Below are 14,392 nucleotides of genomic sequence, written 5' to 3' on the forward strand. Positions count from 1 at the left end.
ATATATATATGTATATATATATATTTATGTATTTATTTGTGTATTTATTTATTTACTTAGAGAGAAAGTGAAGTGTAAGGACCTATGTGCGCATACACACATACACATGCACAGTTTTGGATTAAAACATTCTAGAATCGGTTATTTAAAGCTCATGTTTACAATATCAGTAACCAGAAGTCGCCCCGCAACTCTGTCTGCTATTGTGTAGGCTCAATATTGGACCAAACTGTCGCATGAACAGGACAAAGGGATGCTGTTACAGTCTGGTTTCTATAGCAACAGAGAACGGGAGACTATAACAATTGTAGTAGATACACCCCATCTGTATATTACATAAATGTCACAGTGCATCGTCTACCAAAAACGCATCGGGGCACCTTAAACCGACAACACCCAAAGCCTAAAAACGCAATCGCAAACCTTTCGCTGCTCCTACCCTAGGAGGAAGGAAGCGCGACACAGAGGCCTCCTTTTTTTCGCATGCAAAATGTGCGTGATCTTTAAAAGGCAGTGGTTGGCTGGTTTTCCGGACATGATGTGGTTGAAGCTGTCATCGTAATGGAAATTCATCGCTGTAGCTATGGTAAATCGAGTTCTCTGCCTGTGCTGAATGCATTAGTCTAATGAGATGTTTGCAGCTGGAGCGCGGGGCTGCTGCTGCTGCTGGAGGCTGACGGCTCGCTGCTAGCAGACGGGGCGAAGATGCCTCTCGCTGTGGTCTGCTCCGTGCCCGCGCCCACCGCCCTGTGCCAGTCAGCCGGATGCCCGAAGCCTCTCTGAAGATACGGTTTCCGTGCACAGCTCTAGGTAAGCGCTGCCCGCCATGCTTTCTTCTGCTGGCGCTGTGCTGCGGCTTCATTATTTAACAGATGTCCTTCGTCTGCATGAATTACAGGCTGCACGTTCATTTCCTCTCTGCCTCTGCGGGCTTTTGTGAGCCTGTTTGCGGGGGTGTGCTCCCCAACTTCTCCTGGATGAAGCGAGGGTCTGCCGGGGAGACAGCAGCAGCCTGTCAGAGAGCGGGGCGCCCGTGCCACTGCCAGAGGGTTTGTTTATGTGCGTGCAGGGCATGCGCTTGGGTGCCGGCCAGCAGACGGGCTGCCCCGGCGTGCACGGCGCTGTGGGCGGGTGTGTTGATGCCGCGTTACTCGCATTACTTCCAATGTTTGCGGCTCGCTGCGGCGCCCTGGCGTGGACAGTCGGCACATCAGACCCAGGAGCTCTAAAAGGGAGATTGATTTTAATTAATACCGGTCTGTAGATCACAACACTGGAAAACACCCTTTTACCCTAGAAAGTGTGTATCTGGAGGAATTTTCCGCGTATATAATCCGTGATTGGCTTTATAAAAACAGATTTTACTTATTAAGGGATGAGTCATTCATTTAGATGGGTGTAAATACGTCCCTGTTGTTGTCTTATTTTAGGGGAGATATACAGACTCAGAGGGAGGGAGAGAGAAAGTGGATGAATTAATTTCTGGATATATGAGTGGGTGCCCTTTTGGGTGGATGGATGGATGGGAAGAAGCTTGCCAAGTGGATGAAAAGGTGGATAGATGGAAGAAGCGCTGATTGACTGACTGACTGAATGAATGGGTGAATCCGTAGATGATGCAACGGTAGGTAGGTGGATTAACCTGTGGACCGGACGGCAGCATAGAGGATGAGTGGATAAAATAAATGTGGATAGGTCCTGATCCATGCATGAATGGAGAGACGGACAGAAAGACGGACACGTCTGGTGGAATGGATTCTGATTGATAAAATGTATCTCTGCATTCAGTGTTTATAAGGATTTATTAATTCGGAGCCTTTACATGCGCTTTCTAAGTCTCTCGCATTACGCATGGGTTAAAATATCACCTTGAAAGTGTGCTGCAAGTGTGTCTTGTCGTCCAGCAGCAGTTTGACAGAACAGAGCTCGCTGTGCCTCGTTTCATTCAGAAGTGACCTCCTCGGCCGGGCCTGCCCGTCACTGGAGCCTGGGAGGATGCACAGAGTCTGGGGAGCATCTCGTGCCTGTCACACGGTGTATTTACGCGCTCCGCCTCGCCGTGTTTATGCATCAGCTGAGGCGCGGGGGCAGAGGTTGGCTGAGTTCAGAAGCCGGAAGCTGCCTCGATACGAACCTCTGCCCTTCCTCCGGGTACGCTCATGTCTGGACGGGCGCATCCCCGCAAGGGCCCACACGCACCGTGTGACTGGACTGCCTGAGCGCAGCAGACGGGCACATCCATGTCCATGCCTGTATAACGCACCTGTGAGACTACACGTACGTGCAGCTCTGGGCCCACATTACCCCGGGTGCAAACGGAGCATCCAGGTCCGCACCCACAGGCCCCGTGTGAATGGACTGAACGCCGCACACACGGCAGATCCAGGCCAAAGCCTTCACGCCATGTGTGACTGGACTGCACGCCGCGGACTTCACCAGGGCCGGGCCAGCATACCCCTTGTGACTGGCCTGCAAACTGCAAGAGGGGGGGGGGGGGGCATATCCATGCCCACGTGATGCCCCGGGTGACAGGTCTCCGCTCAGCAGGTGTGGGACTGCTCTGCACACAGCAAACGGCGCACCCAGGTCTAAGTGCACGACCTAGGTGACTGGAATATACGGAGAAGGGGGCAAATCCAGGTCCGGGCCCGCGTGCCCATTTGTGCCCATGTGCCCCATGTGACTGGACGACTGGCACCAGACGGCACATCCAGTTTCGGACCCACAGGCCCGGGGTGCCAGTGACCGGACTACAGGCAGAAGACGGCATATCCGAGTCCGGGCCCACGCGCCACCGCGTGACTGCCTGACTGCCCGGGCCAGCAGGGCCTCTGTCAGTGGACTCTGCTGCTCTGTGCCACGGACAGCCTCTGTCTGCTGGTGACACCGGGCCCCGGAGGACTGCAAACCCTTTTAGTTGTACCAAGATGTTTAGGGCACCACTGTCTGCAGTCTCACCAACAGCGGCCGCGCCATAATTCGGCCCCAAAGCGTTGTTTTCTCAAAAATGTGTTGCGTCTAACACAGGGCTCTGTGTGGGGTTCAATATGTCGACGTCCGAGCCGAGCCTGGGGAACCCCTCTGTGGGTGAGTAATGAGTATCTGCCGATCGGTGCTTCGGCCTGCAGGCCGCACGTGTGTGTGTACATAGATATCACATTTTTGTCTATTGTTACTGCACAACCGGCGGTGGTTCTAAGCTACAACATGACTCTACATACAAAGCAAAGCCAGTGAAGAGTCTTATTTTCGTCCTTACAGTTCGTAATTGTCAAAAAATGTCATTATCGGACCACAATACACACGTGACCCACTACGCATGTTTTATAGCACATTGCTTAATGTTGTGCTTTCTGTGGCTTGGACCACTAACGTTTTAACCAGAACCAATCCACGTGACACTGTAAATTGAACATGCAGGAGTTGACTGCCTGAAGCGTGTACTATAAATAATAAAAAATAAGTTATTTTTTTCTGACTCAGTAGGCGGCATTTTCGGGAAGATATTTTTTCGTTGATAAGGTGTGGCGGTCATGTATATTTTTTCCTGCAGAAACCGAGGTTTTGGCAGGCGTTCCTTGTAATTGTTGCCTGCGGCTGGGATGCAAAATTGTGTTTTCTTTATTTCTTACGTGTGGTCGGTTGATTAAAAAAAAATTACTCTACTATAAATCGTCTTTTTGTTTAATCGAAGCCACCGTCATGTTTGGAGGGCAACATAATGGAATGGTGAGGAGGCAAATAGACTGACGAGTTCTGTTTCAACGCTTCCCATTGGATGGAATGGAATTTGCGGGAATTGTGCCATTCTGTTAGACTAGGGGAAATTAATTTGGTGGTTGTCCTCAGTGTTGTGAACAGTGGGGTATTCCTTATGCAAAATTGATCATGTACACGTCATCTGCGTACAGATACATACACATCTCTTAATATTACAAAAGAAAATTCCCATTGGTTCAACACAATAATTCACAGGAATAACACCATGTCCGTGAGTTACAGGAAATAATTCACAGGTTCAACGTCGTCTCCGTCAATTGCACCACATAATTCACAGATGTGAAATCTTGCCAATGAATACAAGCTCTTTGAAACCGCTGCAGTGCAATAACAATGACAAATGTGTAATATAAATATAAACAAGCATACTCCGCCATATTCAAGATAAATGCATATGTGTTCCATATATATATATATATATATATATATATATATATATATATATATATATATATATATATATATATATATATATATATAATGCAGTCTCATAGATAGCTAAATCTACGCTGCCATCGAAACATTTTAGTTTCCTAAAAATAGACCGAAGGACGTGTAGTTTGTAAATATGTCTAGAAACCTATGATGTCATTTTTTGGACTATTGTCAGGGCCTCTTGAATAAATGTGACTGTGTGGCTGTGACATTTTTCAGATACTTTAGGATTTGATGCACTTGTCACATAATCCATCAACTGCTGTATAATTTGTGGATTTTAACAAAAAAAAATGTTTTTACCTCAAACAGATCAAAAGTAACTGAAACTGCTGCTACAGGTGTTGCCACCCAGTAGCATAACCTTTGCAGAGGTTAACTGGTCACCTTTCAGTTACTGATTGCTGTATTTGAGTATAAAACTGACATTACTGAGATGAAGCATTTGTCCAGACAGAGTTAATTAAGGTGTAAAATGACAAAATAATGAAGTATTACTGCTACAAAATGTAATGCATCACCCGCATAATTTGTCTTTTTGTTTGCATAATTTAGTCAACCATGCCACTTATTTTGGTCTTCCCAAAATTCATAATTCCAGTGGCTTTGACCATAGTACATGTCCCTCTTTATGTATCTATTTTAGATAGTTTCGTTTTCTTTAGTAATTAAACTGAAAAATGCATAGTGTACGATTGGCAATACCCTGCATTGAAAAATTGAAAACAAAATATTAATTTATGAGCAAGTAGTAGACATTTTGGATTTTATGTTTTTTTATTTTTTATTTTTGCTATTCAAGCGTATTTTGTCTAAAAGAGTGAGGAATTGTCTAGCTAACAATGGGCAACCTCTTGCAAGGAATGTTTAGAGTTTCTTACCTGTCATGGGAATAATAAGGTTTTCAAGAAAGGGTAGTGGTGAACTTTAGCAGTGTGTTTTGATGTCTGGATCCCTCAGGCCCATTACTATAAGTAGAAACTAATGGACTGGCAATTTCATGGGAATTTGCTGCTTTGTTTATTTTTCATGGGCACGCAGCCGGCTGCACATTGGCTGCAATAAGCAGTATGTTTTCTTTATTCAAAGAGGTCGCGGTGATTGCAGAACAATGATTAGTGAGCAGGAAATGGGGTAGACGGACCCGTTTTCTAGAACGTTTCTTTTTTGAAGAACGTATCCCACGGTCATGCGTGTGAATTGTGAGAAATAATGATGGTGTGGTATAATTCCAGCGAATTATGGATTTGGAAGCGTTTTCTGTCTGTGCAGTCAAATGCAGCATAACTTTTGATGTAGAGCACCACCCCCCACGTGCGCACGCTCACGCACATACAGGTCTGCTCAATATATCAGGGAACAGCTGCCTGTCGTCGGCATAGACAACGTTTTTTTATTTAACCATAGATTAAAGCGCCTCCGTTTTACCTCCGCCTGGTTCACTGCGAACAGAGTACAATACATATAACGTGAGGTGTGTGTGTGAGGGGGGGGGCCGAGATCGGAAGTGTTGAGGGGTGGCACTATCTTCCCCAACCCTCCAAAAGGAAACACGAGAAGGGGTTTCAAGGCGCTCTCTTCTATGCCTCTCGGCAGTGCACTTTCATCTGTCACCAGGTGCACGTGAGGTAAAAGACTCCCCTGGCTATCGCGTCTTTGTTGTGGGCTCAACAAACCCTGGTCTCTTTTCAGAGGCACTTGACTCCTGTCGCACTTAGACACAGAACACGCGCTTCGGCACTAGCGCTTATTATATTACAGTCACGGTTGGGCGTGCCTGGGTTGCGAGGTGTTTTTTGTGTGTGCCCGCGTCTGAGAGTTTTGCGTGTGTATTGTTTCAAAGAAAAACAAAACGTGCAAGGAAAAAGAGTGTCTGTGGGAAGCGGTGCACTTAGAGAGACTTAGCACCACGTGCACCTCGCGTGTAAGCGCCGGGGAGAATCAGTGCGTCTGTCGCATCGACCCCCCCTCACTTTTCAAACACCACTTTCATTTTCCTCAACAAAGTGTGTGTGTGGGGGGGGGGGGGCGCTAGGGGTGGGGAAGCCGGCAAGACTAACAGCTAATTTGCACTACCATAAAAAATAAAAAAAAAATACAATTTACAGTTACAGTAAGGAGCCAGGAGAGGGGCGTCAGGTGGCCAATCAGCGGAGGTGAGATGGGTGTGCCTGGCACCACATTGTGACTATGACCTCCTCCAATGCCCACCATGGCGAGTATCCATCAGCGGTCGCTCCTTGCATCAAATCCAGTGCCCACCCTAGTGGCGCAAAGGGACTTAAGTTACCCCTGCCCCGCCCCCCACGCTCCGGGCCCAGATAGGAACCCTCATGCCCCCCTCCCCCCCCCCCCCCCCCCAGCCCTTGCAGTGCGGGGGGGGGGGGGGATGCTGGAGATCACCTCCCGGCCCCCCGCAAAACAGGTGCTGCGGGGACTACTGATACATCTGCGTCACTGCCCCAGCCCCACCCGTCGGTGCCCACCGCTTGGAGCACACTGAGTGTGCACTATTCAGCCCCCACTGTTTGGAGCATAGCCCGTGCCCCGTCCACCCTTAAGCGCCCACTGCTTGGGCACACCGGTGCCCCGTCCACCTTTCATCGCCCACTGCTTGGGGCACACCCACCCTGTGCCCGGGCGCCAGCGCTCAGTTCTTGGGCACAGTCTCTTACTATAAATCGCCCGCCAGGGCACATCACGGTGTGTTCGGGGCGGGGGAGTGTCGAATACACAGAGGTTTCAGCTGCCCCCTCCCCCCCTTTCCCAGGCTCTCAGTAAGATTTTTCACAAGGGACACTTTGGTCCGTTTAACAAAACAGTCTTCCAGGCAACACGTTTTCTTGGTACACTCCGGCTAGCACACTGCGTACTGCAATTATACCGCAACGTGTAAGCCGTCCTGGGAGGCAGATGCATCTCTTCTGACATGTAGAGGGGGGTGGGGGTGGGGAGGGGGCGGAGTAATCCAGCCCTCGCTGGAGACGAACAGTGACAACGTACCACACACAATCTCATTCCTCACCGTCACATTCTGTCGAGGTGAGAGAAAAACATTCTCTTCGAATACACGACGTGCTAATTTTGTTTTAATTAATTGTTGTTTTGTTTAAATTAATTGTTGTCCGTTCTCCATTAGGCAGCTCGGTCGATTCCACCTTTTAGCTAGGGAAAGGCCACTACAAACACGCAGTGTTCAACGGACAGAGTGACGCTAGACATGACATTTGCATATTTACTTATGTGAAGATATCAGTTCAAGGGCTTGGCATTTAACAGTGCAGCAGGTGTAGTAGCACCGGAGCCCAGAGGTCTCAGCAGCCCATTGCACCCCAATTGTGGCTTTCTTTTACTACCCACCAGAGGGGCAAAAGCGCCCACGGTCCCCTGGCTACTTTGCTTTATTAATTAATTTGCAGCACGCTCAGGCCTGGCATCATGTTACTGGTTGGTGAGAAAAAGAAGAAAACCCCTTAGAATGGGCTATATTAAGATCTTTTATTTATAGGGGATATTTATGGGACAGACACGCAGGCAGTGCAGCAAGTCACCTTGCATGACTGGGAAAGGGCATGAATGCATCATATTTAAAAGAATACAGCACATTTCGGCCATTCTTCCTGCCATGGCGCTGTTTTGGCTGCCTAGCGCCAATGCAGGCACCCTTGTACCAGGCACGGCCCGTGCCGGGCGTTATACTGGGGCGGTGACGTCAGGCAGGGGAGGGTCAGGGTGGGGGGGTTGTAAAATGCAGGATATGGACCATTAGAGGTAAGTACCGATAAAAATAAATAAAAGGAATTTCGTTGCCCACGCTGAATCACATTTGGCAATGCAGCGTGGGCACCGAAATTAGTTTTATTTATTTTTATCGGTACTTACCTCTAATGGTCCATATCCCGCATTTTACAACCCCCCACCCTGACCCTCCCCTGGCTGACGTCACCGCCCCAGTATAACGCCCGGCACGGGCCGTGCCTGCCTTGTACCGTGGTAGAAGGGTGTCTGTGTTGCATACAGGATTATTTTTGTGCAGGAAGGGGTACCTTCCTGCACAAAAATAATCCTAAAAGGCATAGTCCTCTTTCTATGTCTGCTGCAGAATGAAGCATACATAGAAAGAGGAATTAACGAGGACAAATTAAGATATTTCATCTTTTTGGCCAATTCCCAAGTCTACCATTTTTGGTAAATCTGGGAATGTGTGTGGGGGGGGGGTGCTGGCGAGAGCATTTTTTCAATCTGCTGCCTGTCTCGGGCGTCTGTTGTTGCCCCGAGACGGCAGGTGATAGCAGGGGAGGCTGCCGCCCCAAAACATGTGCCGCCCAGGGCAGACCCCTCCTAGCTACACCACTGCATGGGAACACCCATGCAATGCCCATGGAAACCTTTCCCTGAGCAGAGTAACGCAGCACAGCGATTTGCACTGCATAGCGTTACTCCATATTTATGAAGCCACACAAAGTGGCTTTGTAGGGCTTCATAAATCTCATTTTCAAGTTGCATCATGCATGCACCATGTTGCGTGGTGCAAGTGCAATGCAACTGGGCCCAAAAATATGGCCCAAGTGTTTAGAAATAGCAGTTGTGATGTATGAGGAGCTTTATAAAAATAATCGATCAAATCTCAACACATTTTTAATTTGAGCAATGGGAGTATGGGAACTAAACAGGATAAAAAACATGTATAACTTACTGATGTGGTTGCATAAGGAGTCGTTTAGATCCTGAAAATGTTGCAAAAGATTATTGTAAGATCCTGGATGTTGATAAGAAAGCAGCTGACACAGGATTGAGTTGAGAAGGAGCTCAGGTTTATTGGAGAATAAGGAGACACATCCAGATCTCATCCAAGCTGAAGATAATAACTTCCCAGCTTGAAAACATACATTCTTGTAACTGTGGTAACCACATGGAATACATTACATCATACAGTGTGGATCAGAGAGTGAAGGATGCTACACATCTTCCCCCCATTAAAAAAACCGAAAACTAGAGTAAAAGAAGAAGAAAACATTAATTGTAAAACAACAGATAAACAAAAATTGTAAAACAATCGATAGACAACAATACTTTCATTAAGAAACATAGTCTTTCAAATGAGAAGGCTTCTTGACAGACCTGGAAGAGCATCGAAATACCCTAGGAACCTCATGATTGGTGTCAAACTGGGAACCCTCCACATCCGTCCTAAGATCAAGAGCATGAGGTTGATGATTTCCAGATAAAACACAAATTCTATTTAAGTTCCATATCCTGTGGTCAAGGGTTCTCACAGCATTTTTAAAGACTTTTATTACTTTTATTGGTTCAGAGAATTTGATTTTTTTACCAGGAAGCTTAACAACTACCATGTCACCAACCTTCACAGGCGTTGCTTTAGCGGCATGTTTGGAATCGAAGTAGAGCTTTCTGTTGGAAGAGTTCAAAATCTCTTTTTCACGCCAATTAAGTCCATTATTTAAATCATTATCTTTAGAACAATTAGCAATTTCATCACTCAAATCCCTCACCCATGTTGGTTCTAACAAAGTACAAGGTGACCTTCCCCTAAAGAGGACAAAGGGTGATTTACCTGTGGAGGAGTGAGGAGTGAATCTATAATTCTCCACTTTTTTAAGAACTTGTTCTTTCCAATTGAGACCTGCCCCTTTAGCCCAAGAGATAGTTTCTTTGAGTACTTTGTTGAATCTCTCCACCATTCCATTGGTTTCTGGGTGATAAAGGGCAAATTTTTTATGATTTATCCCACACCTAAGTAAGAAAGACTCCATTTCCCTGGAAACCAATTGAACCCCATTATCGGTGAGGATAGATTGTGGAAAGCCTTCCCTTGCAAATAGGGTCTCTAAGAATCTTATAACACAGCTAGTCTCAATATTGGAAGTGAAGTGTATCTCAGGCCATCTAGAAAATAAATCCATTAAAACAAAAATGAAAATCTACTGCCCATCAGTGTAAATAGGACCAAGGGTATCAAATGAGACCTCTTTCCACGGCCCACCAGGGAGATCCCTAATGGTCATAGGTTGCACTCTAACAACTTTGGATTTATCACTTAGATTACAAACCACACAATCTCTAATGACACGCTCAATGTGCAAATCCATGTCAGGCCACCAGTAGGATGAGCAAACTCTTTCCTTAGTTTTGGTCATACCAGAGTGTGACTCATGCGCCAGGTCAATGATGTTCTTACGTAGTTCAGACGGAGGAACCAATCTAGTCCCATGATTCGTAGTTCTGAATGAAAAAGAAAAAAATAGTTCCCTGAATGTGAGTGGTGGAAGGATTCATATCATCCAATCAAAACCACCAACAGAAATACTGTTGACCTTCCTCAGTTTCTCCAACCAACCTTGCTGCCTTAATTCCTGCAATCTGCTTCAATTTTCTTTGTTTATTTAAGCTAGGCCTCTTTCTACATCCCCACTGTGGTGGACTAACTCTACCTGCATGTTGGCAGTTCTCCGACACAAAAGTGGAATGCCTGCAGCCAAACTTTCAACAGAATGGCCACATCTTTATAGGCGATTATTCATGTGTCTCTGCTGGCATCAATGCACTGCATAGTCTAGAGCCACTGTGTGGACATATCCTTTATAGCCATTTTTAATCATTCAAAGCCAGATCTAATAGCTCCATTACCTTCAGAAATGATTCTGTCTAATTTTGTTATCCCTTTACCTAAATCAGAGGCACCCCTGTGCTGCTTTCTTTGAAATTTCAACAGTACTTGTTTCAGTGCATGGAACTGTGCTGTTGTAAGGGAGTTTTCTCAGACTTCTCCAATCCTGGACCTAAAGTGTGGAACCACCTCCCACTCCACATCAGTTCTGCCTCCTCTCTTCTAGGATTCCGCAACAGGCTGAAGACCTGGCTTTTCAATTAACCAACCTACCGAAGGCAGGGCTAGGCACAGACACCTGCTCAGTGCCAGGATACCCTCATGGGTGATAATGCGCTCTAGAAATGCACATGGGAAGGGATGTGTTGGATGATATTGAGTTACTGCAGAAGAAGTGATATCTGTCGCTGGGACCAATAACGAACAGTCAGTGTTTTGCCCGTTTGGTGGACTATCTCATTCTGTAGGAATGATAAACGCCATATCAGCAGTTTCTGCTTTTGTGTGATAGAAGGAATCTCCAACATCCTTTGTTTCTGGTGGTGGCGAATGAGTAGGTTGCGCTGTTGTAGGTTATTTATAGTGAAAATATTGTTCCAATATTTATGTTTATAAGGATTTTTGAGTTTGCTAGAGTAAGAACATTTAAACTTTTTTGTTTGTTAATAAAGTAAGAGCTAAATGTAAATAACATAGAATTAACAATCTATTTTATTAGGACCATCAAGATGATAATGCAAAAATAACGATTTTGTCATGTAAGCTTTGGTTTTTTTCATGTGGCCTGCTTTGCCCATAATGCATTGTTTTAATCAGTAGAAAAACCTGAAATGGATTAACAACTTTGACTTTACTTTTACACCCGCTTTCATTACTTGCTAAATGAAGATCATATTATTACCTCATTCATACATCCATTTTATGTAATAAAAGTTATTCTACTTATTTATTATTAAGATATATTTGTATAAATACATTGTGATGAACTGACCTGAGACATCCAATACTGGGGCAGATGTGTCAATATTAGATACTCCTGAGATAGATTCAGACTGGAAGTTGGCCTTCCAAATGGGTATACATTGGTTCTGTATTTTGTCCCCCACCTGTAGCTGTATCCTCCTGTCTTCTTGATGCTACCTTATCCTTGACGTAGGAATGCAGGCCATACAACTGCTTCCTGATTTCTTCCACAGACCTTTTGGTGACACTTACAGTTTTTATCATTTGTTGTCCTGTTCCAAGTTTGTTTTTGGTTGCCACAGGAAAAGACATGGAAGACCTTCAAAACAGCTTCTTATATTCCGAGACACTCATTCAAAAGAATTTCCAACTTTTGATCATTGTGTTTACGCATCCTTTTCTTGCCATCCTCCTTGTGGGAGTCCTGGCTGGCCATGTTGGCTATCCAGATTTATCATACTTTTATGCAACGCGGCAAGACAGCCTGCTGTGCTGCACTGTGTGAAAGGGCAGGAATTTGCCTTATTTAGCATTCCTGTCCCCTCGCTGTGATGGTGCACAATTTGCTGCCTTGTTGCGGTGCAAGGGAGCCTGAGTTATAGGCAGGATTGTTTTCGTGCATGAAAATACTCCTTCCTGCACAAAAACAATCCTCAGAGGCATTTTCTGCTTTCTAAGTGTGCTGCGGAATGCTGCACACTTAGAAACAGAAAACAACTAGGAGAAAGAAAGATATTTCTCCTCGTTACGCCTCTGTTGGGAAGGCATAGCATTTTGATGAATTCCTAGGTTTACGTGTCTTGGTAAATCTGGAAATGCAGCAAAATGCATGGGTGGCTGCTTGGACAAACCCTTGCTCTACCCGTGGAACGCCTTCCCAGGGCAGAGTAACATAAAGCAGCAACTTGCGCTGCCGCGCGTCACTCCAGATTTACCAAGCAATGCAGGGCCAAGCAAGGTGGCCTTGATGTTCTTGATAAATTTGATTTAGGGATTGCGTTGCCTGTGCGACACCCTGAGTGACTCAATGGCAACGTAATCCCTCGATAAATCTGGCCCTTACCGACTATTAAGGGGCATATCTTGCCTACCTGTTTGGAGTTAAATAGATATTATGTAAAAAATGATTTTGAATACATTTGAATCTCGCATTTCATGGCACCTCACTTGCATAAATTGACTCTCTCACCATCACTTGAGACTTTTCTAACTTTCCTACTCCTTAAACGTGCCTTCTGCATTCAATACAGACAGCTGGTGTAGTGCCGACACTGACAGCACTGCTGCCTGGTCTGAGAGAAAGCCTTTAGCTTCTAGAGACCCACAACAGGCTGAGTGGTCAGTGGGTGGTGATGCAAGTTCACCACTCTCCTAGACCTCCATCCCTTCCTCAAGGTAGCGAAGCCCCAAGAGAGCCTGAGTAGGGCAGAAGAGAGGTTATCTTTCCACTTCCAGTTGAGAAAAAAATCTGGTCCATCAACCCGAAATCATAACATCAGAATTCAACAAAACAACCAGTTCCGGATTACCAAATAGGGAAAGTTGGCACCGACCTAGGGTTCCACTCCTTTTAGGGGCCCACGACAATGGATCAAAATAATATTGATTTGATCAGGAAAGAATATCCCAATCAAGCTTTCTTAAATTGTTTCCAAAAGATAGGAAAAATGAATCAACTCAAAGAAATGAAAACTTTACATTAAATACTCTATAGAGAAAATACTGTATTAATGTAATGTAGTGGTTTAACAAAATTGTTGGTTGGTAATATTAAAAAAGTATTAGGAGATAATGTGCGAGGGGGGCTCCGAAATTTTGACTGCCTATGGGCCTCCAAAGGGTTTAAACCAGGAAATGAAAACAACCACCCTTAGCTGGGGCGCCCTCTGTTGACAGCTATCCTGTTTATAAGTAACAATAGAACAAAAACAGAATCCTTGCTAACCTGCACCCTGGTTTGTACACCGCAACAAAAAACCAACAAATCACCAGCTCAGATTTTCATGTTGCCTGCATGGTGTACAAAGCTTTCTGCAGCAGAGACTAAAAGCCACTGAGTGAACTTGCCTGATTTTTGTATTTTTCAAATTGATTTTATCTGTCGCGTCTGATTTAGTTAGACAAACTGGTTCCATTTATCAGCACCCGAAAGGCAAACGCAGAGGCCGCAAAGCCACAGTCCCAGATGGGATTCACCCAAGATTGGTTAAGGGACTTTGTCCAATTTCCTTCCCCGCATGTTACTTTATTTGTATGGAGTGGGCCTGGCTCCTGAGGGCTGTGTCTGCCAGATGTGATGTCAGAACATCGGAAGGAGGTCATTTGTCAGCTGTGCAATTATAGGCTCGCGCCAGCACCACGAGATAGAGCCAGAAGTCAATCTTTGAAGAATAGGTCAGGGGACATTGTCGAGACTCCCAGAGTGTAATCAATTAAAGCAGCCAAAGTGGTTCAAAATGTAAGATTCTTATTCAGCAGAAACGACCCGACTTCTTGAGATGAAAAGGAAAATGTTGGCGTTAGGAAACAAAATAAAGTAAATGGGCTGTATTCCCAATTGTATGAGAGCCTCCAAGTGCCACTGAA

At 45.5% G+C, this 14,392-nt stretch overlaps 1 protein-coding gene across 2 annotated transcripts in view; it reads left to right on the plus strand.

Moving 5' to 3' along the window:
• The first annotated feature begins 618 nt into the window (after positions 1 to 618).
• The window catches only part of SCML4 (Scm polycomb group protein like 4), a 488,412-nt gene continuing 474,638 nt past the window's right edge, over positions 619 to 14,392 (plus strand). For both annotated transcript variants that reach the window (XM_086926686.1, XM_086926687.1), the window contains exon 1: positions 619 to 810. The gene's annotated coding sequence lies outside the window, so the exon portion shown is untranslated. The remainder of the gene's footprint in view (positions 811 to 14,392) is intronic.

The sequence above is a fragment of the Lissotriton vulgaris genome, chromosome 6, assembly GCF_964263255.1.
Source record: "Lissotriton vulgaris chromosome 6, aLisVul1.2, whole genome shotgun sequence".
NCBI lineage: Eukaryota > Metazoa > Chordata > Amphibia > Caudata > Salamandridae > Lissotriton > Lissotriton vulgaris.